Below are 12,694 nucleotides of genomic sequence, written 5' to 3'. Positions count from 1 at the left end.
TTCTAGATCTGCAAAAGACTTATGGGAACAAGCTCTATAATAGGAGTTAACCCAGAAGGTGTTTGGTCTGCTGTCCCGTGCAGCCCCTCAGTAGTGGCCATATGGAGGATCAACACTATTTGCATCATTTCCTCTTCTGATCTCTCCTTGTCTTCTCCAAGATACTTTTAAAGTACTTACCACAAATGCTAAATAGCTCTAGATTGTTATCAGCATAAACAGGAGTGTTAGTCTTATAGAATCTATCCTGTCTGGACATTACTTAGGAAAATCTCATTGCACACAGATGCACACAGGATCATCTGGCACAATATTACGTATCTTAAACAAATTCTGCTGAAACAATTTTAGTTACAAAAAGAAACGTGTGGCAAATTTAACAACAGAATCTTGCTGGTATATTTTAATGGAGCTCAACAGCTAAAAATGGTGGTATAACAATGTGCCAGTGTGAACTGCATTCCAGGGCACCAATTAAATGGCATTTTAAAAATGCATAGCAAGAAATTAGTTTACCATCAGTGCACATCCCCTTTTGCAGGTTCAGCCATTGTTTTTGCTCTGGGAATTTACCCATTAGGTGGAAAACTCTTGAGTGGAGAGATCACATCGGCAGTAAACCAAAATACTTCCGGAATGTTTCCCTGTTCATTGCAGGCTTGTAACCCATTAACATTAATGGGAGTCTTGTACATAGTATTGTTCTTCTCGAGGGAAGTATAGATTCTGATGTGAAAAGTTAGGTTTAAACTATTGTTCCTAAAATATTGTATAGAGCTATATAACATTGTACAATATGTTACTGCACTGTTAAACCCTCTTCATTGATAGTCTTAAAAGTAAAATGTTGGCTATTTCTCTAATTAAAATTCAGTAATGCTGAATACCCATAGCACCTTGAAATTTTCACATCCTCTTTAAAATGTTCATGGCAGGGACCATAATGATCCTATTTTAACATTCATATAATGAAATAAAAATTAAAAGCAGGTTCATGAAGAATGCAAACGCAATTTGGTAAAGTGTGCCAGGAAATTTAACCTCTAAGTGTTTTTTTTAAAATTAAGTTTGAGTTTATACATTCATAAATACAATCATAATGTAAGGAATAAAGAATAATGCATAGTTTATACTCATGAGATATAAAAAGAATGCAAGTCATAATTCTTCTGTTACAGTGCACTTCAACAGGAGCTTTCTCTGGCTAAGGAAAAGATTTTTCAGAACTGAACAGAGCTGCAGTCATTTATTATTAAAAAAAGGGAACTGTTTTCATGTGGTCAAAGCATGCCTGAGATTCCAGAATTTTTGCATTGGACATGTCATCCAATCTGAAATATATGAAGTTTAACCTGAAAATAGTTAAAATGATAGATGGCAGCCGAATAATAACTGAAGTTGCTTAGGCCTACTTGTGCAGCTTGACCTTTATTAATGGAGAAGTCTAACACTCCGTTATAGGAGTTTACATACTCCAAGTAAAAGTGGACACTTGTGTTAAAAGCAGGCCTCTGCAAAGAGTTACACAGCAGTGCTTGTTATAACAACAGTAAGAGTGCTTATGTCCAAGGGAAAAGTCACCACTTCCTGTGGAAAACAACACTGCTATGAAGAGGAAAGGAAATGAAGTAAATCTCTTCCAGCAGTGATTGGGTAAGAGTGTTAAGCATAAAGCCTGGTTCTCAAAAACCACTTCTTGTGTGGCTAGACTTTGGAATCTGGAGGGGGCGGAGAGATACATAAGTGTATGGTACAATCTTGGCTTATTTAACCTAAACCTTGTGGACAAAATTGAGACATGTGCACCAACAATGTCGGTTTTGCAACATGTTCTCATTCTGTTTGATGCATTATTTTATTTAGTATTGGCATTAATAAAGTACTTACCGTTTTTAATTGTATAAAAACTGGTTGTATATGCCAAAGTCACTTGCCAAAACCAAACACACTCAATAGTATTAAACAGCTACAGCAAGGTAGATTTTTAGAGCAAGGTAAGTTTTGACTTGTGATTAGCTGTAGTGAATAACACATATGATAGCACCCTCTGTTGGACATTGTTGAAAGGAGTTCTGCAGTGAAAGCAGAGAACTTCCAACTGTGAGAACTGTCAAGAGGCCCCCTGCTGATGCAGAAAACCATTGCCTCTGCAATCACTACTCTCTCCTCCTCCTCCTCCACCTTTGACTGTGGAAGCAGGAGACAGGCCATGGCTTCAGACTCAGAAAAAACTACCAATCCCAGAAGTACCCATACCACTAAGAAGAAAGTTAAAGTGGGGGAGTCCCTTTTAAAATGAAGCCACAGAAAGATGCTGTTTAAGTGTTCTCTCTAGAGCAAAGAACAAGTGAGACAGCCTGTCCTCTACCCCCACAGTCAAAGGCAAAAGAGGAGGAGGAGAGGGCAGTGAGTGGGGTACAACAAACATATTGGATCTCTGACATGACATGCACAATGCCATGTCAGACATTGTGAGTTCAATGTGATCAACATGATCCACTGTTGTCTTGTCAGAATCCAACTTTTGGGGGTATGCATTGGTCTACAGCTTAGAGAACACACAGAAGACAAGTTTAAAACATATGCTAGCTTGAAAGCCAGCCTATAATATAAACAATGAGTTTATACACTGGGTACACAGCTTGACCTTGGCAGAATGTTAAGATGTTTTACTAGAATTCCACTGACAACTAAAATGGGATCTCCATTGGGTAACTATCCTGGAATTTAGACTGAATTATATGGTTTACCACATTTTCCTCTTGACATCTGTAGATGGGATGCAGGAACACTACACTAGGAATCAGGTTCAGATAGGGCAAAGGAAGGTTTCTGAGGAAAAGAAAAAGGCCAAGGATGGGGACAGGGGAGGAGCTATAATCGAATGCATGGGTTCAAAGAACACTTGCACTCCTGTCTCTAGGGCCGCCTTGCTTGCCTCCCTCAACCTGCTGGCTAGCTACTCCTGGGGCTGCTGTGTGTGTGGTGCAGGGAGGGGGAGAGAGAGAGAGCGCATGCTCTGAGAGAAGTGTCAGGAGTGTGGAAGTCTCCAGCAGCACAGAGGGCTCCCCTTCTCCCCCTGTGTGCTGCCTATTCTTAGTTGCGTGCTGTGTGGATCTGCCATATCTGGGGCGGAGGGAAGCCGCCACCACCACTGAGGTTGCCAGCAGTTAGAGATAGGGAGTGTGCTACTGTAGCCGCTGCTGCTACAGGAGAGGGATCACTGCCCATGAGAATACAGGCTGCGTATGCCCAACTTACAACATTGGATGGGAAGGAGAAGCAACGCCCACCGTTTCAAAGATGAAGGATAGGAACTACCATATCCAATAAGAACTAATTTATGGTTCCATATAATTCAAGAGGTATCGAGAGGAGTGCCACAGGATTGGTCCTGTGCTGCTCAACATTTTCCTAAGTGACTTGGAGGAGTGAGTAGAAAGAATACTTAATTTATAGCTTGAAGAAACCTGGGGGCAGGGTAGTTAACACCTTAGAAGACAGAATAAAGATCATGGAATCTTAGTAGAAAACATGTTGAAAATGTGCTAGCAGTGTGATGCAGCTGCTAAAAAAGTGAATGCAATGTTAGCTTACATTCACAGAAGCATAGTATCCAGTTCATGAGAAGAAATCATTGCACTCTATTCTGCACTGGTCAAGTAAGTAAGTAAAGTGTGCCGTCAAGTCTATTTTGACTCCTGGTGCCTACAGAGGAGGTTTTCATTTGGTAGAATACAAGAAGGGTTTACCATTGCCTCCTCCTGTGCAGTATGAGATGATGCCTTTCAGCATCTCCCTATATCGCTGTTGCCCGATATAGTACCAGTGGGAATTCAAACCGGCAACCTTCTGCTTGTTAGTCAAGCATTTGTCAAACCTAATTTGAAATACTGTGTTCAGTTCTGGGCCCCACATTTTAAGAAGGACATTGATAAATAGGAACAGATTCAAAGGAGGGCATTGCAGTGAGAGGTCTGGAAACCAAGCCCTATAAGGAGCAGTGGATGGAGATAGGTATGTTTCACCTGGGGAAAAGAAGACTAAAGAGAAATATGATAGCCATCTTCAAATGTCCTGACAGGCTGTTACACAGAAGAAGCAGGGGTGGAGCTGTAATAGGGCACATGGGTCTCAACAATCCATGCTCCCTTGCTTTGTTGCCAGAAAGCCACATTTTGGGATAGCACAAGAAGCACCTCACTTGCTGCATTCCCAGCATGGGACTACGAGATAATAGTTCCCTTGAACTTTTTACCTTGCTCTTTGGCAAAAAGTGGTAATTAAGCAACAGACCGAGTTGGGCAGTGTGCTTTCAGGTTGAAAAGATAACAAACTGAAAAGGGACATCCCCACCCCTCCCCTATTGGAGGCGAGTCAGCAAATAGACCTGTCAAAGCAAACTGACTGGGAAGCAGATCCTCCCGCCTATAGATAACATATGGAATGCTTCTCAGCAAGAGCACTGAAATGGCTACTTCCCACCCAATTAAAATTAATGTATTGACTAACAAAGATAAGGGAGAGACACTCATAACCAAAGAAAAGAAGTGTATATCTACACCTGGAGACATCGCGGTCTCTGAGAATGTAAACAAACACAGTCGCTATTCATCTCTCACAGCCACTTTAGCTTGCTCTTGCCTTTGTTTGGCAAAACGCACCTAAAGTAATTGAGTCTAGCCCACAATAGACATCTCTGTTTTGCACGGATTCACCCACACACCAGAGAGGGAGAATTGCTCAGTAAATAACAAGCTTTGCCTCAGGTCATGGTTTTGGATATAAATACCCCAGCCAGGCCACAATGGCTTTGAATTCTGGAGGACTTGGTTCAGGTTCCACTTGGATGCTACAGATTCCCATAAGCGAGCTGTGGTTGCTGCTTCCCCCTTGCTCTTTCTCCCTGCTTCTACCCCATGCTTTGCTCTAGAAAGAGGCCTGAGTGCCTGGCCATCGTGCACCGAACACGCACAGGAAGGACCGGTAATAACTAACTCCTTGTCTTTTTCAAAGCTTCCCATTTGCTTCTCTTTCTGCTTTCCCTTCCACACTCTCCAGGCACTTTTGTAACGCAAGTGTCTAAGCAGGCTCTGATTTGGAGCTCTAGCCAAATCATTACAAGCTTTTACCAAGACTCCCATCTAGAACATTAGTTAAATTATTGAGTTGCCTTGCCTTGCCAAGGTTTTTGCCTTCTGTATACCCATTTTCATCTGTAATAAAACCGTGAAACTGTACCTACATCTCCTCATCCTTTCCAAATACACTGGAACTGCTAAATTGTTATCCCTGAATATAAACTCTATAGAAAGGAAAGGGAGGGGCACCTTGGATGTGGAGTAGCACTGTATCTTAAAGAAGGGATAGAATCTAACAAGCTAGAAAACCTAGGAGGACTGGAGTCCTCCACAGAAACCCGGTGGGTGACAATACAAGGCCTGAAAGGAAATATGTTACTGGAGACATGCTACTGCCCTCCAGACCAAAACGTTGACAGTGACTGAGAGTTGCAGAAGGAAATCAGGGAGGTGTCAAGGAGTGGCAGAGGATACTGAGTGTACATCTGTCCCTGAACCAGGCACAGAGGGGCACCTAGGTAATTCTGGAGCCTGGACCTAAAGGGCTTTGGAGGCCCCACCACCATTGCACATTAAGCAATATCCCCCTGTACACACGCACACACACACCATGACACACACAGTATTTTGAAAATGTGGGTTCTTGAGAGCACAAACAGCAATTGAACTCACAAGAATGTAAGAATATAAAACAGGCATATTTATGCAAATATGCATTAGCAGCAACATTTCAACACACAACTTAACATGTTCCCACCCCACATATTTCCCCACTACCGCCTCTGTCTCTAAATAACTCAATATTTAAGCAAGAATTTGCAAGAATGTAAAGATGTAAAAATCAAAGGGATTTTAGGGGCAGGGGGTGGGGCAGGGCAAGGAGACCCTGGGATTTTTATTCATTTTACATGCAATTTGGGGACTGGGTGGGGAAGAAGATCCACCATTCAGAAATGCAGACAAGGTTAGAGCTACTTTGCTTTCAATAAATGTGTGACTGAACAAAAGATTTTCTCCCCTACACCATTGCCTCTCTCTCTATTCCTTGCACTTTCTCCCTCACATAACTGTGTGCTAGGAAGGGAGGAAGGAATCCCCCCCACTCCCAGCTTCCCTCATGCAAAAGTCCTTTGGGTCTTTTGCAGAGTTCAGGAGCTTTGCAAGCACGGAGAGCAGACACCTGTACATAAAACAAACCTGTACATGGACAGACAGACCCAGTCTCCAGGACGGTGCTCTATTCTCCCCGCCCACACATGAGAAACTCTTCTCCCTTTGCCTACGGGAGGGACAGTTTGCAATCCAAGTGCTTACAAGTGCTTTCTGTTTCCACGTGCAAAGCACTCCACAATTTGCAAACAAAAAACCCCAGAAGTTTTATCGAGCAAGCGGGACAGGCGGTGTGGGGCGGGGGGGAACTATCTTTTCTTGTTGGTTTTATTTTCTTCTGTTCAGGCAGGCTGCTTGGCTATGCAACTAATGAATGCTTGTTGAATCTGAAAGGGTAGAAGCAGCAATTACTGTGTCTGGAGGGCAGCTGCTGCTGCTGGAGAGTGGTCTGGTGGAGAGTGGAGTGACCCTGATGGCCCCTTCCCTTGCAGCTCTCTCAGCTGCTCTTCACTCACGTCACCGCTGCTGCTGCTCCCTTGTCCCTCCTTGTAGTGAGTGCAGCATTCCTACTTCTGCTGCCACGTGGCTGACTTCAGCAGCCTGCACAGTGAACAAGGGATGGAAGCAGGAAGCAGGCAGGCAGGCAGGTGGAGAGATGGGGTTGGGGTACGCATGCAGCCAGCTGAAGTGCCCGCCCCTAAGCAGCAGGATCTCCACTGCACTGAGGCCCCTCTCTTTGACCACAGCAAAGCATGGCCACCCACTAGGGCTGGTGGTGTGGTGGGGCCATTACACTTGGGTTTCTGCGCAGAAGAGCAGACAGCAGGGCCACTAGCAGCAGTGCGTCCCCCACACTAACACTGCGGCAGCCTATGCAGATGGCCGCTGCCAGCACTCACTCATCGTCATCTGCGGAGCCCCCACCACCACCACCACCGCAGCGCACACATTGCTGCCATCCAATGATGGCCAACAACTGACTTGACGATCAGTTAGGTGCACCTCACGGACAGTTGCCTGGGTGACCGCAGGTGGCTTCTGCCCATATGGAGGGAGCATTTGGAGGCCCCCCCCCCACCCCCGCGGTGGAGGACTGGGCCAGATCCCCAAGGTTTGGTCCTAAGAGTGCCTCTGACCAGGCTTCTCAGGGACAGAGGCTAAAGAACTGAGTCAGATAGAGGTGACAAGAGATGATGTTCTAAACTGTCTGGAAAAATTACAAACTAGCAAATCTCCAGGGTCAGACGGCATCCATCCAAGAGTGCTTAAGAACGCAAATGTGAAATTGCCAACATCCTTGCAAAAATATATAAATTATCCCTACAATTAGGCTCTGTACTGGAGGCCTGGAAAGTAGCCAATGTAACACTCATAAAGGGATCCGGGGCGATCTGGGAAATTACAAGCCGGTTAGCTTAATGTATGTTCCAGGCAAATTGATGGAAAGCATTCTCAAGGATAACATTGTAAAGCACATAGAAGAACAGGACAAAATTGTAAAGCACATAGAAGAACAGGCTCTGCTGGGAGAGAACCAGCATGGCTTCTGCAAAGGTAAATCTTGCCTCACCTCAGTTGCAGGGGAGTGATAGTAGGAGAGAGGGCATGCCCTCAGCTCCTGCCTGTGGGCTTCCCAGTGGCATCTGGTGGGCCACTGTGTGAAACAGGATGATGGACTAGATGGGCCTTGGGCCTGCTCCAACAGGGCTGTTCTTATGAGCTGAACTGCTCCACAACCAAAGCTAATTTCCCCACTTTAAGTGAAAAGCACAGTTGAAGTGAAAAGCACTTCAGGTCAGTTTTGGTAACAGATCTCTTGCTCATTTCTGGGGCTGCCTCACTCGCACCTTCTCTTCACTTCACTGCCCCAGGCACTCGGCAGTTCCCATCCCCATGGCAGTAGCAGCACACTCAGCAGTTCACCGGGAGGCTGCCCTGCCTTTGCTACACAGCAGGCCTCTGTGCATGCACAGGCTGCTGGGCCAGGGAGCACACAGCCACCATGGGGGGCTGCACATGAGAACACCGGCCACCTATGTCCTGCCTATGCCAGTTAGAAGAAGGAACAGACTAGAACCAATGGGCAGGACGAGAACCAATGAGTTGAAACTACAAGGAAACAGATTAAGGCTAGACTGTAATAATCTTAACTATAAGAGCTGTTTGACAGTAGAATAGTTCCCCTCATGCAATGCTATGTTCTTCATCGGTGGAAGTTTGCAAACAGAGCCTGGGTGGCCATGTGTCAGGGATGCCATAGCAGTTTCCTGCCATTGCAGGGGAATGGACTAAAAGACCCCCAGGGTCCCTTACAACTGTAAAAAGCTATGGCTCTAACTCATCTCCTTCACACACAATCTCAGACTTCTACCTGCACATGGCTAGGTAAACATTAAAGAAGATTTTTGTGTGCAGAAGTTACAACAGAGTTGTTGGAAATAATAAAACATAGTTGATTATTAACAGCACATTGGTCTGAAAACCAATATTAACTATCAAAAGACAAACAGTGGATTAAAGTTCCTATTCTTCTAAACATACACTTAAGACTGTATTTACATTTTTATGTTAAATATAATGCCCAGCTTAGGCCCACGTTATTTAAGAGAACCTCTTCTTCACTATGCAAGCCGCCTGCCGCCCACTTCGGCGGCGGGGCCGCTTTGCCCCAGCCCCTCCCTCGGAGCACGCGGGGACTGGGGAGCTGCCTCCCATTGGTCCCAGGCTCTTCTGGGGGTGGGGCCGGAAAGGGCCCAAAGCCAGCAGCGCCCCTGCGCCGGCAGTCTGTCCACCTCCATCGTTGAGGTTGGACATGCCGTGCAGGAGCTCCGGCTGGGCCACGAAGCACGTGGCCTGGCCTTGGGGAGCTGCATGGCGGGGGGCATCGTGGAGAGTTCAGGCTTCAAGCCCGCCCGTGTGTGGCAAGAGCCAGCTGCCATTTTTTGCGGGGCCCGGCGCGGTAAGCCCCGTTTTCAGGCAGCAAGGCCCGGCGCAGCAAGCACCAGCCCCCAGTTTGGGCAGCAAGGCCTGCCGCGGCGAGCACCGGCCAATGTTTTGTCGGCCACGCGGCTGGCCTTCGGTAGGCCTGCCCGCAGCGGAGCCTGCCTCGGCACTCGCTCCAAGCACCTGGGCAGAGAAAGATCAGGCAGGGAAGGATCAGCCCGGCAGGGGCGCTGGCATCTGGTTGGTCGGGCCGGAGGACGGGCCCTCCCCTCTCCCATCAAGGAGCAGCATCCATCTACGGGCTGCAGGCCGGGTTCGACCCAGCCCAGGTTTGGTGGACTTGGGTGGGAGGCAGGCTATAGAGAAGGTTATAGAAAAGGCTATAGAAAAGGGAGGCTATAGAAAAAGAGCGTGCAGCGCCCAAAGGGAATGGTGGAGGTGGTGGCCCATCTGGAGTTACGTCTCCAAGAGGGGAGGGTGGGGGAAGCCATAGGCTATCTAGGGCCGCAAAATGAGCCAAACTGACGCAGGGCTTTACTGATCGCTTGGCAGCACTCGAGGCAGCTATGTCTACTGTGCCTGGTCCAGGAGGTAGTGGGACGGCAGATGAACCCACACCAGGAGGCACTGCTGATGACCCGGCTGGAAAAGGGTCCGGATCTGGTGAGTCCCCCCAGGGAGTGTGACCTAAGGCATGGGGGGGGGCAGGCAGACAGATAGGTTCCCAACTCCCCCCTTTTCTGTACCCCTTAACACAATATCCCCCCTCCACTGCTGTGCTTGGCCACATCCCCCCCCCCCACTGCTGTGCCTTGTGACCTGGTAGGTGGATGGGGGCGAGGCAATCCAATGGCCGGGCCCGGTGCAGCCACTTTTAAAAGGGGGGAGGCAAGTGCGGCCCATGGGGGTGCATTCCATAACCCCCCCCAACACATCAATTTAGGGAGCACCCACGACCATGGGCCCCAAGAAGGCACCAGCGGGAAAGGGGAAGAAACCCACCCCAAAGCCCAAGAGGACCCCAGCTCAACCTGACTCCTTGTCAGAGGATGAACGGGACCAGGAAATATTGGCTGTACGGGCGTTTATCACAAGGCTGGAGGCTATAGAAAAAGAGCGTGCAGTGCCCAAAGGGAATGGTGGAGGTGGTGGCCCATCTGGAGTTACGTCTCCAAGAGGGGAGGGTGGGGGAAGCCATAGGCTATCTAGGGCCGCAAAATGAGCCAAACTGATGCAGGGCTTTACTGATCGCTTGGCAGCACTCGAGGCAGCTACGTCTACTGTGCCTGGTCCAGGAGGCAGTGGGACGGCAGATGAACCCACACCAGGAGGCGCTGCTGATGACCCGGCTGGAAAAGGGCCCGGATCTGGTGAGTCCCCCCAGGGAGTGTGGCCTTGGGGTTTACCTTGGAGCCCCCCTCCACCTGCGGGGCCCTATGGGTGGTTCCCAGGCCCTATGAATTGGGCATCCCCTCATGCCACCTGTAACCAGGTTTAGCAAGGGGGGGGGCTGGGCAGACAGGGGCAAGCGCCACCCCTGGGCAGGCTGCCCAGCCAGCTGTAGGCAACAAGGAGGACGGGCTGGTTCCACTGGGCGACCACTTATTGCCCCACATAAAGGAGCACAGTTGGAAGGGAGAGTACATAGACATCTTCCAACTGCTGTTCAAGGAACCCGAGCCTGTTGGCAAGGAGGGCGAGCAGAAGAAAGATAAGGAACAGACTAAGAGGAAGCCCATTGAGTGTAATTGGAACAACTGGGTTTCCAGGTTCACCATATACATGGGAGTGGTCACCCAGAGATTCCCCGAAAGGGGCCCCAAGCTCATTAAGTATTTTGACACCATTCATAGGGCATTTATGGACTTTGCAGGCAACACATGCGAGGCCTATGACCAGGCGTTCAGAGAGCGGGCATCTAATAACCTGGGGCTTTCTTGGGAGAAGCAGCATTCTGAGCTGTGGCTTAGAATCATGACACTGCCGAGGCCATTGACCAGGGAGCGTGCCGAAAGCGGCCATTTAATCTCTAAAACTCCAGCAGCGGCCTCGCCCGCAGGCACCCAGGGGGTTCAAAGTCCCCTGGTGTGCTGGGAGTTCAACAGGAGCGGTAAATGTTCCTGCTCTCCCTGCAAATTCAGGCATGAATGTGGATTTTGCGAGGGCCGGCACCCCGGCCTCAGCGGCCCGCAGGCAAAGGGCTTTAGAATGGGAAGCAGGGGCAACCGGGGAGGCGGTGGCAAAGGGCCTGCAGCCGCCCATTGTGGCTGTGCAGGAAAGGGGACCTGCCCCAATTAAAATTCCTGTGTTGCAGCAGCTGCTGCGTGACTACCCAGACAGGGATCGCGCCTGGTATTTAGAAGCCGGTTTTTCGGACGGTTTTAGGATTCCGTGCCAGTTTCCACGCAAATACAGCTTTGCTAACAATCTTAAGTCAGTTGGAGGGATGGAACAGGTGGTAGCAAGAAAAATAAACAAGGAAGTGGCCTTAGGCTGCGTGCTAGGGCCTTTTACCAAGCTTCCCCAGCAGACACTAAGGCTATCCCCGTTGGGGGTGGTACCCAAGAAAGCTCCTGGTGAATACAGGCTAATACACCATTTATCTTACCCCAAGGGCAGCTCCGTCAATGACGGCATACCAGCTGAGCTATGCTTGGTCCGTTACACCTCCTTTGATGAGGCGACGGCGATGGTCCAAGCCTTTGGGCCTGGGGCACTGCTGGCCAAGTGTGACATCGAGTGGGCTTTCCGGATCTTGCCTGTCCACCCAGATGACTTTGACCTGCTGGGGTTTGCATTTGGGGAAAAGTTCTACATTGAAAGGGCATTGCCTATGGGCTGCTCCGTTTCATGTGCAACCTCTGAGGCCTTCAGCTCGATGCTGGAATGGGCGCTGCGCCGTAGAGCACAGCTCAGTTCCTCAGCTCATTTTCTTCATGACTACCTTTTGGGAGGTATGGCGGGCTCTAATCAATGTACTACTTTGCTACGCACGTTCATTACCCTTTGTCAGGAACTTGGGGTACCCCTGGCAAGGGATAAGACTGAAGGGCCCACCACCAGGCTGACATTTCTGGGCATAGAACTAGACACGCAGGGGCAGCTGTCACAGCTGACTGCTGATAAGCTGGAGGCTTTGAAAGTCCTCCTGAGTGCATGTGAGGGGCCAAGAAGGTGACTCTTCACCAGCTGCAGTCCCTGATCGGTCACCTAAACTTTGCCTGTCGGGTGGTGGCCCTAGGCTGGCCCTTCTTGCGGTGTCTCTGTGACGTGGCTGCGGGGTGCAGGCTGCCGCATTGCTGAATCAGGGTGACCGCGGACATGAGGGAGGACATGAGGCTCTGGTTGAGCTTCCTGGACTCCTTCAATGGAGTTTCCTTCTGGCGCTCCTCGCAGCGCCAGGAACCTGACTTCCAGGTGCAGTAGGGGGCCTTGGTTTCAGCCTGTATCTAAGGGGGAGATGGTGCACAGAGTGCTGGCCGCGTGACTAGATAGAGAGAGGAGTCACTAGGGACCTCACTTTTATTGAGCTATTCCCCATAGTGGTGGCAGTGTACATC

At 48.9% G+C, this 12,694-nt stretch overlaps 1 protein-coding gene across 3 annotated transcripts in view; it reads right to left on the bottom strand.

The window, feature by feature from the left end:
- The window catches only part of CNTLN (centlein), a 351,601-nt gene that overhangs the window by 60,377 nt on the left and 278,530 nt on the right, over positions 1–12,694 (bottom strand). The window lies entirely within an intron of this gene.

The sequence above is a fragment of the Hemicordylus capensis genome, chromosome 2, assembly GCF_027244095.1.
Source record: "Hemicordylus capensis ecotype Gifberg chromosome 2, rHemCap1.1.pri, whole genome shotgun sequence".
In the NCBI taxonomy this organism is placed as follows: Eukaryota; Metazoa; Chordata; class Lepidosauria; order Squamata; family Cordylidae; genus Hemicordylus; species Hemicordylus capensis.
The sequence above is the reverse complement of the archived record's forward strand: the minus strand, read 5'-3'. Positions and strand labels throughout refer to the sequence as shown.